This window comes from Lissotriton helveticus, chromosome 5_1, assembly GCF_964261635.1.
Source record: "Lissotriton helveticus chromosome 5_1, aLisHel1.1, whole genome shotgun sequence".
In the NCBI taxonomy this organism is placed as follows: domain Eukaryota; kingdom Metazoa; phylum Chordata; class Amphibia; order Caudata; family Salamandridae; genus Lissotriton; species Lissotriton helveticus.
The window spans coordinates 592,445,413-592,466,395 of NC_136065.1; the positions used below are offsets into that span (position 1 = coordinate 592,445,413).

At 47.9% G+C, this 20,983-nt stretch overlaps 1 protein-coding gene across 1 annotated transcript in view; it reads right to left on the bottom strand.

The window, feature by feature from the left end:
• LOC144754754 (heparan-alpha-glucosaminide N-acetyltransferase-like) overlaps positions 1–20,983 on the bottom strand; it is a 1,466,120-nt gene that overhangs the window by 1,025,948 nt on the left and 419,189 nt on the right. The window lies entirely within an intron of this gene.

Below are 20,983 nucleotides of genomic sequence, written 5' to 3' on the forward strand. Positions count from 1 at the left end.
AGTGACCCACTTATGGATATCCAAATATACTGAACATGATAACTAGTCCTACCACTTTCATTGTTTAACCCCGTGGCTGCGGCGGTAATTCCGGCGCAGCGCTAGGGGGGCCGCGCGGCGCCACCATGCTCGTGACGGAACCACTCCGTCACGAGCCTCGGGCACGCTGTGATTGTGACGGAGTTATTCCATCACGGCCGCGCCCGCTCAATGGAACGCTCAACGCAGGCGCCAAATCGCTGCCGCGCAGGCGTGGCGGCCGGGCCGTGACGGAACCACTCCTTCATTAGCACAGCCCGTCCGAGGCTGGTTGACGGAGTGGTTCCGTCACCAGCACCCAACCGGTTAAGACTTGTGCTCTGCTGTAACATGGACATTCACCAAAATTCCATTGGTATCAGGAGTGACATCACTCACCATCAGACCCTTAAAAACACCAACAGGTTGAACACTTATCCAAACTGTAGGCTCTTAATGGTCTCCTACTTGCTCTGAAGGGCTATGGGGAGAGTAACAAGTTTTGTCAAAACCAATAGTTCTGGGTTAATGTGTTAGTGCATGCAACGTTGGCACATTAGAGCTAGTCACAAAGGGGGAGGACCGAGAGGGCTCTAGTTGTAAAGTAAATCCTTATGTAGTTAAATGCAAGCACTGGAGAGGAGGAGGGAGGATGCACACAAACAGCCAATAGCATCAGGTAAGCGGTGAATCAAGACGTGAATGACAAAGTCTCAAGCCAATGACTGAAAGAAACTGATTGATGAAGGCCAGTGGTTGAAAGGTGTAGATCCAGAGCCAATGCTATCTCTCCTGTTAGCAATACGACAGTTTGACAGCTGCACTGTCAAAACTAAAACCTAAAAATGTGGGAAATAGCCAAAATAAACAGGGCTTAAAGTTTTGTTTCTGTCAATGCTTAATTTGAGACAGAGGTTACAGGTGCCCGCCACTGGCACTCAGTTTTGGAGTTTTAGGGACTGGCACTTATCTTTCCTCATCAGTCTTTGACACAGTGAAAGAGAGAAAAACACAAACTAGGGGAAGATGGAGAAACAGAAACAATGAAAAACAGTGACAAAGAAAGAAAGGGATGAAAAAGAACATAAAAGAGTGAGGGAGTGTTCGTTGGAGGATAAAAGAGGCATGAGGGGAATCAAGACTACTCAGCCTTGGTGTTCAGGGCCCTGACATTCCTTGGCACCGGGCGCCTGCGTCTGAGCAAAACTTTGTGTCCTGGCACCGCTATTCCTTTGCAAATTGAGCACTATTTCCTAATATGTACTTTAAGACTCCACAGGCCACGGATAGCAAGTGTGTCAGGGGGTCCCGGGTACAGGCAGTCAAGCTATGGGGTCGCATCTGCCATTCCTCGCGACCCCGAATTGGCATTTATGTGCTCTAAAAGCACACTGAGCATTCCCATAGTTCCGGTCCCCCTTATTCTTGCACCCTGTAAACCGCTTGCTGCCCGAAGCTGGGTTGGCACTCAATAAACACTCAAAATAAACTAAATAATAAAAAACAGTGGTATCGACGAAGCCCAGAGGCGGTGCGCGGATGCAGGGATTGATTAGCTGCGCCGCTCGCGAGTAATAGGCCGGGACATGTGACAGGGGAATTGTAACTCGCAGCTCTTCAGCTGTCTGACACTGGTTATTGATCAGAGAAACAGATTCCGCTCCTGATATTGTAACACAATATTTTAATTACTGCCTCCTGCCGATCTGACCTTCAGTCCATTAGTGCGGGATTATCACGGGCCAGCCCTGGCACCGAACCAAGATGGCCGCAGCTTCAGCGGCCACGAGGGGAGTTCCACCGACCTTAAAGGCAGCTTCCGGTCAGAGGAGGGGCGATCTGAGGAATGAAATCCTCCAAAAGTAGACACAAGCAGCACTCTCACAAGTTAGTTAGTAACTAGAGCATGAGATACCAAGGCCAGAGACACCGACCAGTCTTTCCATCCCAATTTCCCGCCATTATGAGTTTCCATGGCTGGTATCAAGGAAAACAATTGGGGCCCAGAGTAACCTCATGTCATTCTTCGAGACTTGGCTCTTTCCATCACATTTCTAATACTTGCTGAAAATGTGCATGCAAACTCATTAGGTTTTATCGCATGCGTTCATGGACCCAATAAAAGTCGTAATCGGGCAGGGTGGTAACCCCTTAGGGACACCGTAGCGCTTACTCATAATCAAGCCCTTCAAGCCGGGAGAACTGGTCTTTTTGATTTGTTCAGTGAAATAAAAAATATCAGGCTTTATAGTTTCTAGCTTAAGGGCCATCAAGAAAAAGACAGATTTATATCTATTGGAGGGTTTCACTTTTTCTTTTGTAGGTTGATATGTTTAATATTCTTCTTCCACCAGGGAAGCAGTACTTCCTGTTAAAGGACACTCCTTTTCTGTGGTGTTTTCACCAGGGTTGGGGCTGACCCTGCCCGAAGCCTCCAGCCTACTCTACACGACCTTTGGACACTTGGGGGCTTATTTACAAGCCCCTTGTGCCACCCGTACGTCACGTTTCCCATGTTAAAAATGACGCTAAACTGGCGCAAGAGGCTTGTAAATAAGCCCCTGGGCATTGAACCAGAGCTCCCTATGATAACTAGTAGCTCCCTGGACCTTTTGAAAAGGGGGGGCCCTCGGCCCCCCCGCACGCATGGCGGCGCGGCGACCGCCGCCCCCCCCTATTTCCTTTTCGTCATTCGGCGGTGGGGGCGTGCCCCGGGGGTGCGGCCCACCGCCGATTGGCCGGCGGCCGTCCTGACCCGGATCCAATTTAGTGGTTCCGGGTCAGGGGGGACGGGCGATAGGAGGGGCCAACCGGCCCCTCGGGAATAAGAGGTGGGGAGCGCCCAGGAGACCCCCTTGTCCCTGGACGCTCCCCCGCTGTACGTTGTGCCCCGCGTTCGGGGCCTCTTTGTTTTATAATTCTTGTGGTTTTATTTTTCAGGTGTTGTCTGGGAGCAGGCGCGGGAACCATCGGACCCCCGCGAAGGATCAGCAGCGTCGGAAGGCAGAGAGCGGCCTCGTCAAGGCGGAGAGCGTCTGTGGCCGTTTTCTTGCTCGACTTCGTCAATCGGCCTCGTGGGAGCAGGCGCGGAGCATTTCTTCGCCGGTTTACCGGGTTAAGGGAGTTTTGGTGCGGCGGTCCGTTTCCCAGGGCCCGCGAAGGTATTGTGTGGGGGCGGGAGTATCCGGCATCGAAACAAAGGCGGAGATTGCCCGGGAGGAAACGCAGGAAGCACCGGCAGTGTTAGACTGTTGTCCCCAAGATACAGGACTAAAAGTCCGGCTGATTCTCGGAGCATCGGTTTGTGGCTTCGTGAGGGGGTGAATTTTGGCGCGAAGGTTAAGGCGGCAAAGCAGAGACGTTAGGCGGATCTAGCGCGGGCGAAGCGAAGCAGGGTCGACCAGGGCAGCACCTGGATGGGAGACCCTTAGTGAGAGGTTATAATTGTAGAAAAGGAAGTGTTTCCACAGCTTTGACAACGTTAGTGATCGTGTGATTATTGTGCAGGAAGTGACATAAAGTGTGCTAAAACAAAAGGGCCATTTCCTACAAGGTTTTTGGTTTAAGCTTTATGTGTTTGTTTATGAATGACGGAGCTTCCAGCTTAACTGTGTTTCTCGCTACACTGCTGTGTTTCCTTTGTAGTTCATTGTGCTGGGGGTGACACAAAGTGTGCTATCATAGGAAAGCAAAGGGGACAATTTTGAATTGTTTTTACCAATGTATTGTTGTTCCTCTACTTAGTAGACAGTCCTAGTGAATAAGGGCAGGGGCGGATACAGAATTGTCCTGGGCTTGGAAGGAGTGTTAGTTATATGTCACGTGTACACGGTGATAACATTATTGTCTAATTTCAGGCACATTAACGACATTATTGGGGACATTCGCTAGCGGACAGGACGTGAGAGCATCCAGCACGCAAAAGGTGCGGACCGGAGCCGCGGACCGTTATCGCAGGCGGGGACAAAGGACTGGTCGGTAAGAGGGGTACGGGGGGCTAGCATTCATTGCTCCAGGTGGCCGCCGGGTGGGTCTACAATAGGTTTACTCACCCCCTTACATAAGCGGACAAGCCGCTAGTGTTGCGGTCGCCGTTGCATGGTGCTGAAAGCCCCCTGGTGACCCTCCATCAAAAAGGTACACAGAGTTGGCCTGTTGTGATATTGAGAGAGTAGGCTGCGGTTGTTTGGGGTAGCATCATGCCAGGTCCACGGGGTGGAAAAAAGGGGTCCAACATGGAGGCTATGATGCGGGCCATGATGCGTGACATGAAAGAAATGAAACAGCAGCTAGGGAAAGTAAATGAGCTGGAAGCACGGTTTAATGAGAGGCATGGTGACGCCCCAGGCCCATCGGGTAGGCCTATCCGCAAGAGGGTTGCACCAGTGCCAAGGGGGGATTTTATCACCCCACTTACGAAGTCTAAGTCCAAGAGACCCAGGGATGAAACCCCCACCCCAGGGCCAGTAGAGCCGGTACCTTCCGTGCCGTCGGCAGTCGTGCCACCCCCGCATATACCTATGCCTACACCCCTTGCCCCCGTGGTGCCGGTGCCTGCAGGTCAACCAGTAGACGCTGGGCCTGCTTCCCCACCGGTGCCCACAATCCCGGCACCCGCCCTGCCAGCTGTGCCGGTACCACAGGGCATAACCCCAGTGGTACCTGTTGTCCCGGGGGGTACTTTCGAGTCAACGCCCCCTGAATTGGTATCCCAGATAACGGCCTTGATGCCTTGGCTCCAAAAAGGGGGAGCTTTCCCGAATTCTGCAGACCATGCAGCAGAGGCGGCGAAGTTTGTGGATAAAATCAGATTGGCAGCGGTTGCCAACAGTGTTGCATTGCCAGTTTCTTCTCCCCTTGCAGGTCCAAGTGTTCCCCAGCTGGACGGATTGAATGGGCAGCCGCTCCCGGTGCCCGCACTTGGTAAGGAAGTGGCATTGCCGCTCTTGGGGGACGGTGTTCTACCTTCCAGGAGCGAGAATTTGGCCCAGCATGTGTCATTAGCTGTGAAAGAGATGATTTGGGCGGATAAGTACGTGTACATTTATTCTCTGTTGTTAGATAATAGGGAAATGGAGCAGGCGAAAGCACTAAAAGAGTGGATGCTTCCAAGCGAATGGAGGGCGCAGTGTACTAGATTTAGGGTTGAGGAAACTCTCAACAACTGGATGAAAGCATGGGCTGTGTTCACTGCAATTAAGGCTGAGCGCCCTCCAGATTTACAGGCAGCATTGGCATGCTACTCAAGCAGGATGGTGGGGTGGAGTGAACAGTATTCTGGGGAGGCATGGAAGGGGTATGATGTCAATTTCAGGAAGGCATTGGAATTCAATAGATCATTGCCATGGGACACGGTAGACTCCATGGCGTGGCATAAACAGTTCTCCGATACCGCACCCCCCCCTCAGTTCAGTGCTGTCAAGGTGTTCACACGGCCACAACAGCCCTTTCGGCCCCCCCAAACGAGTGAGGTACCTGGGAAGTTTAGGACAAGTGGGTCAGAGAAAAAAGGGGTGTGCTGGGATTTTAATAGGCGCACCTGCACAAGGGCCGCGTGTAAGTTTAGACATGCATGTTCCTCCTGTGGGCACCCCTCTCATCCAGAAACTGCCTGTAGGTCCAAGCAGGGAAATACAGGTCAGCGGGGTAGGGGAAAGCCACTTTAAGATAGACCGGTTGGGCCCCCCCACTCCAGTGGATGTGGCGGCAATGATTCCATGGTTGAACAGATACCCGGACCACACATCAGCCACCCTACTCCAGGAAGGTTTTTCTAAAGGCTTCAGGATCCCGGCAGCGGGATACACAGGTAGCGCGCACTGTAGAAACCAATTGTCAGTCAAGCATAACCCGGCGGTGGTGGCCGCCAAAATTGACAAGGAGCTATCATTAGGCAGGATAGCTGGCCCTTTTTCTAAAGTGCCGGTACCCAATTTTGTGTGTTCCCCCCTAGGAGTTGTCCCCAAGAAAGAGAAAGGGCAATTCAGATTGATCCATAACTTGTCAGCACCCAGGGGGACGTCACTGAATGATGCCATTGACGAGGGTATTTGTAGTGTTAAATACGCCTCTTTTGACCAGGCTGTTAACTTATTACAGGCCACGGGTCCTAGGGCGCTGATGGCGAAATCAGACATAGAATCAGCTTTTCGCCTCCTTCCAGTTCACCCAGCAGATCAGCGTCTGTTAGGTTTCACTTTTGGGGATATGTTCTACATGGACAAATGCATGCCTATGGGTTGTTCTATATCTTGCGCCTACTTTGAGATGTTTAGTTCCTTTCTTGAATGGGCCATGAGACAAGTGACGGGCCATCAGCGGGTCATGCATTATTTAGATGATTTCCTCTTCCTCGGTACAGCGGGATCTCAGGAGTGTGCACTGGCATTGCAGGAATTTTGCGTGCTCATGCGGGCTTTTGGGGTCCCGCTTGCGCCCGGGAAGACAGTTGGCCCGACCACCTGCTTAGAATTCCTCGGCATTGAGATCGACTCACTAGAAGGATGCTTTAGATTACCTAGGGACAAAGTGGACAAATTCAAGTCAGCACTGCATTTATGCCTCCGCAAGGAGAAGGTCACTCTGCAGCAACTACAGGAGGTGGTAGGCCAATTGAATTTCGCACTGAGAATCATCCCCATGGCTCGCCCTTTCTCTCGCTCCATCGCTCACGCGATGAAGGGGCTGAGGGAAAAGCACCACCGCACTCGCCTATCGGCTGAAATTCGCCAGGATATGCTTATTTGGATGGCATTCCTGGAGGATTTTAACGGTAGGGTGGTCTGGCCCGGCCCGCTCACAACATCAGCGGAGTTGGGCTTATGGACTGACGCGGCCGGTAGTGTGGGCTTTGGCGCCATCCTAGGGAACAGGTGGGTCGCCCAACAGTGGCCGGAAGAATGGACGACATGGGGTCTGACCAGCAACATTGGCTTCCTTGAACTCTTCCCAATATGGGTGGCACTGATGGTCTGGCCCGAACACCTATGTAACCAATCAGTGGTGTTTTGGTCAGATAACATGACAGTGGTAGAATGTATCAACCAGCAGGGGGCGCGGTGTCCTTTCATACTTCGGCTGGTCAAAGAAATTGTTCTGCGGTGCCTTAAACTGAATGCTAATTTTAGGGCCAAGCATGTCCCTGGTGTTCTAAACAATGCAGCTGACTCCCTCTCTCGCTTCAAAATGCAGGTTTTCAGGGAGCATCTCCCCTCAGCAGACCCCTCGCCAGCACACTTCCCAGCAGCACTTTGGCAGATTGGTGCCCCAGATTACAGGACCTCGTGGTCGCTAGCCTAGCCCCCAGGACCAAGACGGCTTACGAAGGGGCGTTTCTGTCTTATTGTTCCTTTTTGGGGCCACAGTGGGAAGCGCTTTGGGCGGAGGAAGATGGCTTTGCAGCCTATTTAGAATGGATGCATAGGGAGGGGCGCTCGGTGGCAGCTGCGAACAGACATAGGGCAGCGGTGTCATTCTTCGCTCAAGCTAGGGGCTTCCGGGATCCCACTAATACCTTTATGATACGTAAGGCTTTAAGGGGATGGCGCCGTATTCAGGGACACCAGAAGGATAAGAGAAAGCCCATTGGATTGGCCCGGCTGACAGCCTTACTGGGCACGCTGGAGACTGTTTGTAGCTCGGAGTGGGAGGTGCTTCTTTTTAGGGCGGCATTCTCTTTGGCATTCTATGGGGCGCTGAGAATTAGCGAACTTGTGGCAGGTTCAAAGTCGGACCTACTGGGTGGCTTGCAAAGGGCTAGTGTGACGATAAGGGGGGACACCATGTGGGTGATTATCCAGAAGTCTAAAACAGACCAGGAGGCTAGGGGTCACACCATAGTTCTGCAACGGGCCCCCGCCAACCCGTGCTGCCCGGTCAGGCACGTGGAATTATTCCTCGGACTCTTGGTAGGCTCAGCGGTCAGGACATTGCTCTGTCACGCGGACGGGAGCCCCTTGACCAGGTATCAATTCAGGAAAGTATTGGAGATGGGGGTTAGGAAAGCAGGTCTGGACCCTAAAGAGTTTGGCTCTCATTCCTTCAGGATTGGGGCAGCAACTGAGGCGGTGGCGGGGGGCCTTCCAGTGGAAAGAGTGAAGACAATTGGGAGGTGGTCTTCAGAATGCTATAAACGTTATGTTCGGATTGACATGCTATGATTACATGTCGCTCACGCTTGGTTTCTTTCCGCTCTCTTACAGTTTCTCAGACCTGTTACGCAGGGGAGGAATCTGTCGTCGGGCACCGGCAACATTCATCAGCACGGAGCGGCGACCAGGAAACAATGAAGAGCAATATCTGGATTGTTGGTCATTCATATGTGAAGCGGGCAGAATGTGTCTTTATGTCAGGTGACAAGAGGAAAAGGGCGGCACAACTAGGGTTGGACATCACGTTCTTTGGCAGAGGGGGGTTGTGTCTTCACGAGTTTAGGGGATTTTTCCAGGGGCTTCTAGCACGCCAACAATCTCCACCGGCAGTGGTGATACTTCACCTTGGGGAGAATGATTTGGCAACACTGGGTAGACGCATTCTGATTGAGGAGGTTATTTCAACGGCGGGTTGGATGGCTAGGACCTGCCCCGGTTGCACATTGGTATGGTCACAACTCATTCCTCGACTACAGTGGCGGGGGGGACATTCGGTCAGGGCGTTGAATCACTCGGTAAAGAGGATCAACACACGGTTGGATAGGTTGTTTCGATCCCCCTTGTTACAGTCAATACCTCATGGGTGTATCTGGGGCGACAAGTATTACTTGAGGGACGGGGTTCATTTAACTCAGGAAGGGAATGTCTTGTGGTCTGACAATATCTGGGCTTGGCTAGAGGGATTTGTGAGTAGGAGGCTTCCATAAGTAGGGGTTAGAGGGGGGAGGCCAGATCGTCGGTTAACAATGCTGGCCTGTGGCGGTAAGGTCATTATCGGTGAGCACATATTTGAGGTCTGAGGGGGCGGGCATCATCCTATGGAGGTTCCCGCCCAGGGGGAGGGGCCTGCGGGCCACTCCCACAACTCCAGGGGCAAGGTAATAGGCAAAGGAGCGTGGGTAGGAGTAGTTCACGCTTTCCTTAGGCTGGTAGCCACCCCGCGCGCGTGGACTCATGACGCCACCGGCGCAGAGTAAGGGCCCTCCTTTAGTGGGTAAATGGAGTTTAGGGCGTAGACCGGGCAATTCCCGGGGTAACACTGCGCATGCGCACTTCTAGGGGGGAGGCGCAGCTTGTAGGACCTGACACCGGTAGTGACCCTGCCATATGGCCAGAAATGTACAAAAATCAAGTTTAGGATGTTTAGTCTAAGTTAGGAACAACATGTATTAGAGTTTTGTTAAGGTCAGGCTCTCAAACTTGTTGATAAGAATGTGAACTAAATGTCCTGCTGATTTTTGTATTCATTGTTGATCATGCAATTAAAACCTTTTAATTTCATACTTTAATAAATACGGCCGGGCGACTAGCGCCCGCCTTCCAAAAAGTAAAGACGTCTCGTGTCCACGTTCCTGGGTGTTGGGTGCCGGATTGGGGGGGGAGGCGGCAGCTAGTCGCTGACCATGTGAAAAGGGGGGGCCCTCGGCCCCCCCGCACGCATGGCGGCGCGGCGACCGCCGCCCCCCCCTATTTCCTTTTCGTCATTCGGCGGTGGGGGCGTGCCCCGGGGGTGCGGCCCACCGCCGATTGGCCGGCGGCCGTCCTGACCCGGATCCAATTTAGTGGTTCCGGGTCAGGGGGGACGGGCGATAGGAGGGGCCAACCGGCCCCTCGGGAATAAGAGGTGGGGAGCGCCCAGGAGACCCCCTTGTCCCTGGACGCTCCCCCGCTGTACGTTGTGCCCCGCGTTCGGGGCCTCTTTGTTTTCCCACCCACCATCCCTTGGAACAAAGTTTTGAGTAGTTTTATGTCTGGTTCAATGGTAAATTTCGAAGGTACGGTCCACAGGAGAGACGGATCTGTTGTTGTATTTTGTGATAAGTTTGTTTAGGAATTTTTCCCCCTTTTTAGCAAATTATGTGTGTAGTGAATTGTATTTGAAGCCATGTGTCTTTAGGCCTTTTTTCCCTTTGTAGCTATACGTTGGTACTGTTATTTAGCGTAACATGTGTAAGCGAATTGTATTTTAATACCATGTGTCGTTAGGCCTTTTTTCCCTTTTAGCTATACGTTGATACTGTTATTTATTAGCCAGTGTAGCTGTCCTTTAGAATTTTTCCCATAGGTCGTCGTATTTATTAGGTATGGGGCATGCGGTAAGGTCATTATCGGTGAGCACATATTTGAGGTCTGAGGGGGCGGGCATCATCCTATGGAGGTTCCCGCCCAGGGGGAGGGGCCTGCGGGCCACTCCCACAACTCCAGGGGCAAGGTAATAGGCAAAGGAGCGCGGGTAGGAGTAGTTCACGCTTTCCTTAGGCTGGTAGCCACCCCGCGCGCGTGGACTCATGACGCCACCGGCGCAGAGTAAGGGCCCTCCTTTAGTGGGTAAATGGAGTTTAGGGCGTAGACCGGGCAATTCCCGGGGTAACACTGCGCATGCGCACTTCTAGGGGGGAGGCGCAGCTTGTAGGACCTGACACCGGTAGTGACCCTGCCATATGGCCAGAAATGTACAAAAATCAAGTTTAGGATGTTTAGTCTAAGTTAGGAACAACATGTATTAGAGTTTTGTTAAGGTCAGGCTCTCAAACTTGTTGATAAGAATGTGAACTAAATGTCCTGCTGATTTTTGTATTCATTGTTGATCATGCAATTAAAACCTTTTAATTTCATACTTTAATAAATACGGCCGGGCGACTAGCGCCCGCCTTCCAAAAAGTAAAGACGTCTCGTGTCCACGTTCCTGGGTGTTGGGTGCCGGATTGGGGGGGGAGGCGGCAGCTAGTCGCTGACCATGTTATTCCGTGGGTTGTCAAGGGATGGCAGTCGAGGAGTCAAAGTTAGGTATTTTTGTTTGTAATAATAAGTCATGCCATTTCCTTCTGCAATCCTGAAATCCAGCATTGGAGATAAAATAAGGATAGGGTTGTAATCCAGACCTTCCAGAGAAAAATGCTGATAGACAGAAAAAACCTGTGCGTAGGTGTTAGGTTTTCCAATGACAATGGGGATGAGCTGAACTCAAGAGAAGACAACTGAAAGTTAAGGGAGGCTGAACCAGAGACATGCAGAACTAGTAAGGAACCAATGAAACTTCAACAGTGGATGTGACCTACCGAGTGCCTTGATTGGACCCCCACCCAACCCTCCCCACCTCCCTCCTCTTGAACAGCCCCCCCACTTTGACAGGGGATGGGCCGCTACTGCCCAATTGAGCCCCATTAAAAATACCTCTTCTGGGTATCTAAACACACACTAACATACAAAGCAAAGAGAAAATATTGTGTTCATTTATGTAATGGTATGTTTTCTTATGTTAATGTTAATGTTATGCATAATTGTAGAATCCACCATCCTGGTGCTGAGCAGAAGAGAGTCAGCCAAATCTAGGGCCTAGTGGGACTACTAGAACAGCCAGGTCTTCAGCTTCTTGCAGAATTCAAGAAGTGAGGCTGAGACTCTTATTTGTAATGGTAAGTCTTTCCATGCTTTCGGAGCATTGTAGGAGAAGGCTCAAACACTGGATATTGGTTTCCATATGCATGGAATGTATGTAAGTAGGAGTCAGGGCAAACGGAGGTGTATGGAAGGTTAGTGAAAGCAGATGTTGTTTTTGAGGTATGCTGAGCCAGTGTTATGTAGTGTCTTGAAAGTGTGGGTAAGGTGTTTGAATTGTGCTTGTTTGCATATGGTGCCAGTGGAGCTCCTTCATGTGTGGTGTGATGTAAGTGGGGCGTGGAAGGTTTAGAGTGATTCTGGCTGCTCAGTTGTTAATGGTCTGCAGCCTTCTGGTGAGTTTTGTGAAGATCCCGGTATAGAGGGTGTTCCCGTAGTCTAGCTTGCTTGTGATCCGAATATGCATGAACGTTTTCCGGATGATTTTTGGGAGCCATTTGAAAATCTTTCTCGGCATCTTCAGGGTATGGAACCATGTGGTGGTTGACTTGGGTGGTCAGGTTGAGTTTGCTGTCAAAGACGATCCCAAGGTTCTTGGCGTGGGTGATGGGGGTGGGTATTGGTCCTAGCTCTGCTGGCCACTACGTGAAGTCCCACAGTGAAATACTCCACCAAAAGATTTGTTGCTGTTCAGCCTTAGAAAATTGGCCTTCATCCAGTGGGTGATTTCAGTAAGGCAGGCACTGAACTTGATCCAGGTACTCGGCATCTTGACCCTGACAGAGAGAATTAGTTGTGTGTTGGCGACATAGAAAGGGACATTGATGTCATGAGAGGCGAGCAATGTGACCATCTCTAGAGTGCACTGCATTACCTTTCTTGTATCAACTACATTAATATTCGTGAGACTCTCCACCACAGACTTTATGTGCTGTAGAGTTTTTTTGTATTAGTTATTCATTCACACATTTATTATTAACAGTTATCTAATACCTTTGAGCTGATCTATAAGATTATCTCTATTAATAGTAAATATTTGAATGAGTAACTGATTGATTAATGATAGCTCGAATTAGGTTATTTCCACCTTATGGTTTTCAAAGTCACGATTTTTTGCAACTGACTTATGTCGCCAAATACCAGTTTCGAAGCGCAGTGATTGCAGGCCCCAATCGGGAAAGGGAGATGAAGGTGGGCAGGGAGAGAGTGATGGGGAAAGGCAGGGAGAGATTGATGGTGGAATGTAGTTTAAGGCAGTAGCTTGATTATAGTTTCAATTAGGTATGAATGTAGTTTTCAGTTGACAGTTGAGAAAATCTGCTTTGAGACATGAATGCTCAGATCTTTCCTGACCCTCAGGTGAATCTCAGCTTCCCAGGGGGCCTCTGGAATGGCATCTGTATAGTAGGGAGAGTTGTATGGGTAATTTGACCCTTTTGACAGACACATATATTCATCTCTGCACGTGGACATGGACGATCCTTGATCAAAACTGTCAAATTAGCCTATTGGGTCCAAAAATACTGGTATTCCCAGTCAGGCTGATTCCACTCTGCTAGACAGGGGATAATATAACGCCTGGGACAGCAGCTCAGTGCTGTGATGAAGCCTGAGCCCTGAGAGCCTTCCAGAAAAGATCTGGATTCTTAACTACATGTGCTCCAGAACCTCACTCTCCATATCTTTAGCTAAGAAAAGAAAGTGGGAAATAGTTTTGAAGTTTGCTGTGGTCTCCAACGTGATGTTGGCGTCCACTTCTCTAGGCACTCGGCCCTTTATAGAAAATGTGTGGCTAGCTGTGATGCACGAAGCAGTGATTAATTTGTAAAGAAATAAGAGCCAGGGCTCTTACCAGGAGGCCACTGCAGTTTGCACCAAACATTGCCACTGCTACGCTGCCAATGATAGTAACAACACAACTACTAACCATCAAACTCCAGTAAGTGTGAAAATTTGGACTATTCCAGGCCTCAAAATCTATAAGAAAGGCTTGGGCTGTAGGTAATAGTAATTTCTAATGTATATTGAATTAATAATTGACTGTTGTGCTTTCTCAGATGGCACTGCTGGCGGCAAACTGTCACAAGCACCAGTGTTGACAATTAAGTGCCGGCTTTGCACACCGGAAACAACTGGCTCAAATGAAGCACTGGCACGAAGATAGGAGGTCTATAAAAATGGATCACGTTGGAGTCAGACTTCCCTCAGCATGATCATTTTTCTTGTGCCTGCCGCTGAGAAAAGAAAACTACACATATAAGGATGCTCAGTATGATGACAGTAAGTATGGAGGGCTACGGTGCCTATTTAGAGAACCATTTTAGGAAAAAGAAAAATACAGTATTGAAAAGGACAATATTTCAAGGGGGATTTACAGGTTTACAAGGGTGTTATAGTGGAATATAAGCATTGGAGAATTTGAAAGTGGCAGAAGAAAATAATTTCGCCTTCAGGAGTAAACGTTTAGCATATGTGAAAGTTCCACCACATTTCTGGGGGAAGAACTGCACAGTTAAGGTGTCAACCCCCCAAAAAGTTCTAATATAAGTGAACATTATTCCAAATATGACTGAAAAGCTTTGCTTAAAAAAGTAGTTATACCTAAATGGAATTACCATATTATAGAAAACTTCAGTGACATAAAACAACACCACCAAGCCCTAATTTTGCATGATTGAGATTGAACCCATAGACTATTCTGAGATTCAAAAACATGCGCTAGACTGCCCATGGATTTGAAACCATTTCAGAACCTGTTCGTGGGATATAGGTCTTGTCTTTAAATATAATCTGCTACTTAATGAAATGTCTGTAGGAGTGACAATGCCACACCACTTTTGGTAATGTGTTTCCGCGGCAAGCAGGATTTTATTTTACAGATTTCAATCTCCAAGGTAAAAAGAACATAGCTGATGGTTGTCTACCTCAATAGAGTTTTGAAGGAAAACTCAAATATGAAGAGCTGGGACCAGTAGATTTACTAGAATGGAAGTGAAGTGATAGGCTGGCCACACAGGAGAAGTGATCAAGAGACATTAAGACTGAGGATCAATAAGCACAGGTGATGAAGATGGTTTTACTCCACAGTTTTCAGAGGGTGATAATAAGACTTTGAGAATTAGTAGTGCACCTGCTCAGAGGTTACAGCATTTAGCAAAGAAGTAAAGGATACAACAACATATCAATATACTTCAATGGATGCTAAAAAGGAAAAAAAGTATACATTGTAGGGGTAGGCGCGCTTTTCTCTTTCACTAAGATCTTGGGTGACCATACCCTTTTGTACATTAACATCCACAATTTATGAGAGTGGTGCACTCTTTCCTTTTAGCAAGAAAAACATTTGTGCTAAGGCACCTCGGTATGACACGAATTGACGTTGTGAATTGTTAGTGTGGATTGCATAAAAACACAAACAGCTTTGAAGAAATCCCGTTGGGACGAAACGCGCCGCATTGGCTATGAATCTTGTATTGTGTTTTTAACAAAGGAAGTCTGAAGAATAATAATACAAAAAAATAAAGGAAGGATATTATTTCCAGTATTTTTTCCAGTATTCTGAAGTCTCACTGGATTCACTTGGGAGATCTTTTTTCGTTCTTTAATCATTAATTATGATATATTACTGTACTTCTTGAAACTGCATTTGATCATAGGTGTGTGCTGAGCTAATCAGTATCTTGAATTGTGTTGGATGTTTTACTATCGATACCTCTGGGGGGAGAGGGATCATATGTGGGGGTAACTGACCAATACTTGGGAGGGGACTCGGCAATACCAGGCCATATCAATCACACGAGCCAAATTAATCTTGGCAAGCCACGCGTGAGAAAAAACTCCACCAGGCAGCGGTTGGCAGATTTTTGCCAGAACAAGCGGAACGTGGAGTAGGCAAAAGTCAGTAAACTCCACCGGCAGGGCGGTATTTTCCTCCACCCATAGTAAATATCCATAAAAGATGGATAAGGAATTGGGCTATTCTTGCCTGACAAACAAGTTGAAAATTCAAATCAATAAGGCTGAAGATAAAAAAAATAGTATACTCTCATTCAAGATCATGTAATTCTTACTGAGAATATTCAGGTACTGGAGGAAGAAATTCATAACACTTTGGAAATTATGATATTTCAGGGCAAAATTAACTTACAAGGAGGTCAGTGAAGCAGATAACAATAACAATGAAGGACATCGAAAATGAAAACAGAAAGGCTCCCGAAGAGCGTGATAGAAATTCTTGGCTAGAAGCTCACATATTGTGTGGAGAAGTGTGGCTCACTGGTTAGAGGAGGCAGACCCTGAAGCAGAGGTCAGACCCGGGACCAGGGTTCAATTCCCGACGCGGCAGGGTCTTGAGCCTAAATATCCACGGACTCGATAATTCTCGTTTCGGTGCCTACTCGAATCATGGGTTCACACTCTGCAGCTCTGGGCATTAGCCTGCTTAATCTCCACTACGCCCCCCCCCCCCGCGGCGGGATGCCTGGCTTTCACCTTGGGGGAAGCCAGGACGGGTTCCCAAGGCAAGCGCCGAGATGCCTACGGGTAATCGAGCGCTATATAAGGACACATAATAATAATAATAATAACATATCTGGCCAATGAGTTATTTATAAAAACTATTTTACTTTTTTTCTGTTCAAAAACGCTTATCTTTTGAATTATAAAGCAAAATTAAAAAAAACCTGTGGAAGCAGCAAACATATCACTTTATAACAGACCAATGGTATAAATTGATTGAAATATTCGCAGTTACGGTATAAATGAACTTTTACCAACAATTGTACATAGCGATCACAGGTTGGTCTGAAATGCCTTTGTGGTACATTAGAATGTTTCAGAGTATGTGACAAAGTTATCAGAGCCATTCAGCCAGTATATCTATCAGCCTTTGCATTTCTGCTGATAAGTAGTGATCTTACAGAAGCTCTAACAATAAAAAGAGTGACAAATCAAGAGGGTTTTTTGTCACCAGAACTTTTGTTGAAAAGCTTCCTGAGGTGCTTGGTGAAATGATTAGGTACAGTGAGAAAATCCCATTCATTGTGAGGTAAATTAATCTGTGCGGATGATATGCTGGTAGTTCCATGCAGTCTGGATAAGGGGAAGCGAGAGTGAGAAAGAGATATGCAGAGATGAAAAAAAGGCAAATGAAGGACATTTAAGTTCTAAGTAGTTAAAAGAAACTGAATTGAGGAGGTCTAAAGCATCATCTGCAAAGAGATGAGTACTTATTGAGTATTACCATTACACAAAATTTGTAAATTCTAGGGAAGCAAAACTGGCTCCAGATCAAATTAGGAAAGGTCTTTGAAAGGCAGATTAACCAGAGACTGCCATCATTGGCAGGATCAACACCTAACCCGATTCCCCGTGAATCATTTAGCTGATGACTGTTAGGGCCCGATTCACAAAGGTAAAGTTAGACGAAAGTCGAACTTTATGACTTTCTGTATTCACAAAGAGTGAATACCGAAAGTCGTAAAGTTTAACTTTTGGTATTCACAAAGGCCATTTATGAGTAATAAATGCCCTTTGTAAATACCAAAAGTTGTAAAGTTAGACTTTCGTCTCACTGTACCTTTGTGAATCGGGCCCTTTATGTCTAAAGATAAACATCATCAATCCTTCTCATATATAATATATGTTATATTAGATACTTAAACAGTTATATAACATGAAAAGGGGAGACTCCAGACGGCCAAAGTTTTCAGCTAAATAAACAGAAGACTTACATTAGCCACACTATCAAAATGGATTTAAGCCCTGACCCCTCAGGTCCCAATGCTTTCATCATCAATTACCCACCCAACCTTTCGAAAAACGCAGCCAAAAACCATAAGCATCACTTACTAAGGTCTAGGCCCGAAACTTTAATCTCAAACGTTTATTATTGTGCAAACAAGGGTACTAAAGTTAATGACCTAATTTTTTACACCGGAAAAAAGAGCTTGTTGGCATAAAGTCCTCTACTCTATGCTCCGAATATCATGCACCAGGAAAACACCCCATGGTCTCAAACTGACTACAGCTCCTTCCCTCACACTCAACGCCAACGCCACCATCACCCTCTATAACAATGGGATCATCCTTATACAAGCGCCTAATGCCAATAAGATTAAGATAGCCACCATCTTCCCATCACTCAAGCATGCGGCCTCGAAGTCCAATGACACCCACCCGCATTCTTTCAGCTTTCAGGTCATCAACCGTCCTCCCCCAATCTCTCAGCCTAGACCCTCGCAACCTTTGAATTACTCCTCGCTGCCAGATGTTCACAGTTCGGCCCAGTCCCCGGTGGAGTTGCCCCAACCTTCTGGCCCCTCGACCAAACAGGTGATAAACATCTCAGGGCATCTCGTAGCCCAACCAGCCAGTCCGGTTCTTTAAGCGCCTCACATGGAGAGCTCACTCAGTCCCCTATTTTCATTGCCCCAGCAAGTGAGGGACATCTCTAGTCCTCTCGGATTACAGTCAGCTAGTCCCCTCCTGCTCCGCGCGTGGAGAGATCCCCATGTGACCTTGTATCTTTGCCTGCATCAATTGATCACTCTTCCCTCATCCCTCCCCCTACGACACATACCACGACAGGTCAATGGACAAATGCCCTACTCCGACCATGATTTGTCATATCCTCGCTCTCCGGTAGGACTTGCTCTGGACCCTCAGAGATATGGTCCGACCACTGTCGCTAACGCCACATCTCTGGCTCCCGACCATGATTTATCATACCCTCGATCTCCGGTAGGAATTGCTCAGGACCCTCAGAGATATGTTCGGAACACTGACGCCAACGCTACATCTTTGATTCCCAAGATTCACGGTACATTGCTAGTTCCACACACTCAACTCCCTTCCCAGGAACAACTATCCACCACCTTAGTGTACGCAGGCTTACAAGGAGACTCCCCCCTCTCTCAACACTACCTATACCCCTTTTAGACTTTGGTGCGTGCCTGGATGATATATATCTCCAGCTGCACCTTCTCACCACCGAACTACATGACCTAAAAGTCCTTCCAAAGGATTTTTTCCCAATGATCAGTTCTATTCTCACCTCTGCGAATCGGCCTAGAACCTCCCCTAGTGATAGTGATTGCTTTGGCCAGTTGTTAGCCTCCGCCGTCTCGCAAACCATTCCTTTAGCCAACGCACCCACACTGATCAGAAGAGCTGAGACCTTGATGTCCAATGATCTCAATGACCTACACAACTCCTACTCGACTAGGACAAATCCCAACTTGACCACGCCGAAGCACATACAAACCATCCATCCTAACCTGTACAGAGAACCTCCTCATAATCTTAGAGTCGTCAATAAATACAATCTCACGCGAGTGAATGTCACCCAGACTCCTTCAGCCACAATTCCTCCAAGTTTGAAATGTGTACTACTCAATTGCAGGTCAGCCAGCAAATATGCCTCCGACCATTCCGGCCATTCGACCTTATTCAACACAATGATCTAGACATCATCAGACTTACTGAATCCTGGCTAAATCCAGCATCCACTCCTATTGTTGACCTCCTTGTACCTCCTACTCATGACATAAATAGGCTAGACAGAGTAAGGAAGCTTGGAGGGGGCCTAGCCTGCATTCATAGGAACACTCTCTCGATTTCCCAAATAGAGTCCTCTCCACCCTCTGCCTGTGAATATCTTTGTCTCAACATCGCAAGTAACAACCGGCAGGTCTGCAAACGTGACACCTTTTATCAGCCTCCGGGAGACAACCTCCCCTTCATTGAACAACTATTGGAGATCATCTCGTGTAACGTCGACTCAGCCATTTCCTAAATCTTTCTTGTCGATTTCAATCTCCACTGGTCTAATCCTAATGACCAATGGGTTATTAGCCTTAAAAACTTTTTGAAGGATCATGATCTTAAGCAGCACTGTGACCAACCAACACACAACAAAGGTGAAAATTTAGACCTCATTATCTCGAAATGGCAGTCCATCACTCTGTGTTCCATTACCCCTTGCGATTGGTCAGACCACCACTGCTTTCTCTTCTATATCAACATGGAGGTGAAGTTCAGGAAAGTACATCCAACGAAATCTAAGGTCTGGAAAAGGGATTTCAGATCAATAAACCCAGTTGAATTAGCTGCCCACTGTAAAACTGCCCTCTCCTCCCAAGCCGACTTGAGTGAGGTTCAGTTACTCACCGACGCTTACAACTCGGCCATCTCTAACATCTTGGATGACATTGCACCACTTCAACTAAAAAATACCTCAACAAAAAAATCCAAACCATGGTACGACAATCTAAACATGGAACAACGCAACCTTAGGGCAGCTGAACGAGCCTGGAAGTCAAATCCCTCCCTGGAACGCCTAAAATTCCTTAGAGATGTCAGGAGTATTTACAACAAGCAAATCAAGTGCGCTAAGGCAGATTACAACTTGAGCAGGCTGCTACTCACCCCAAGAAACTCTTTGAACTGGTCAAACAACAATCAACTGAGGATACGAATCGTTCTGTCTCCAATGTCAGCCCACCGTCTGTCGATGAATTTTCAGCTTTCTTCATTGAGAAATCAAGACTCATCTCCAGTTAACTTGCCTCCAAGAAGGCTCTAGTGCCAATTCCTGGGTTGGCATCACCTCTTGTCACAGAAAAGCCCTATCTCACAAGCCTGATCATCAAGAATAAGGTAAGCATGGGCGCAAAATCCGTTCCGCTCGCGGATTTTTCGGATTTTCGGTAAATCCGCAATCCGCGAACTCTCGCGGATGTGGCGAAAATACGCAAATCCGCGCGCGGCGGATTTTTTGCTTGTGTTCGCACTGCTCGCGGGCCGCGGCGCGGGCAGCAACAATCTCGCACTCGTGAAATTACAAAAATTACAATTGGGGAGGGGTGAAGAAAGTGACCCAGTATCCAACTTCCTCTTCCTGTCCAGCAAGCTCCTCCCATTGCTTAGTCCATTTCCTGGCCACTTTGAATTCGATCTTGACTGGGAAGGATTACTTTTTGTGGATGCTGCTGGAGATTTGGCTTTGAGGCCTTTTGGATTACTTTTTGATTAGAAATTTGATTTACAAGTAAGTTGATAAGTTGATGTTGTTTGTTTGTGGTGATTTTTGTGTGTGTTTTTCGATTTTTGGGGTGGGTTTGGGGGCTGGCTATGTGTGGGAGGCCATTTTGAGGCATGGTCCTGCAGGTCCTGGCCATGTGGATGGGGTCAATCGGCCATTTTGAAGTCAGGCAGTGTGTTTTGTGCCCTATGCCCACCAGTCTGCTCTGATTGCTTTCATTATGCCCAGGGGGCCTCGAACTCCCGCGGATTACCAGAAAATCGGATAAAAAACTTTTTTTTTGCCTGTGTTCGCACTGCTCGCGTCCCGCGCAGCAACAATCTCGCACTCGCGAAATTGTAAAAATTACAATTCTGCACAAGAATTGAAAACTACCAGGCTTAGTTATGGGTGCATGCATGATACAACTGTTTTCTTTAATTTTAACATTATT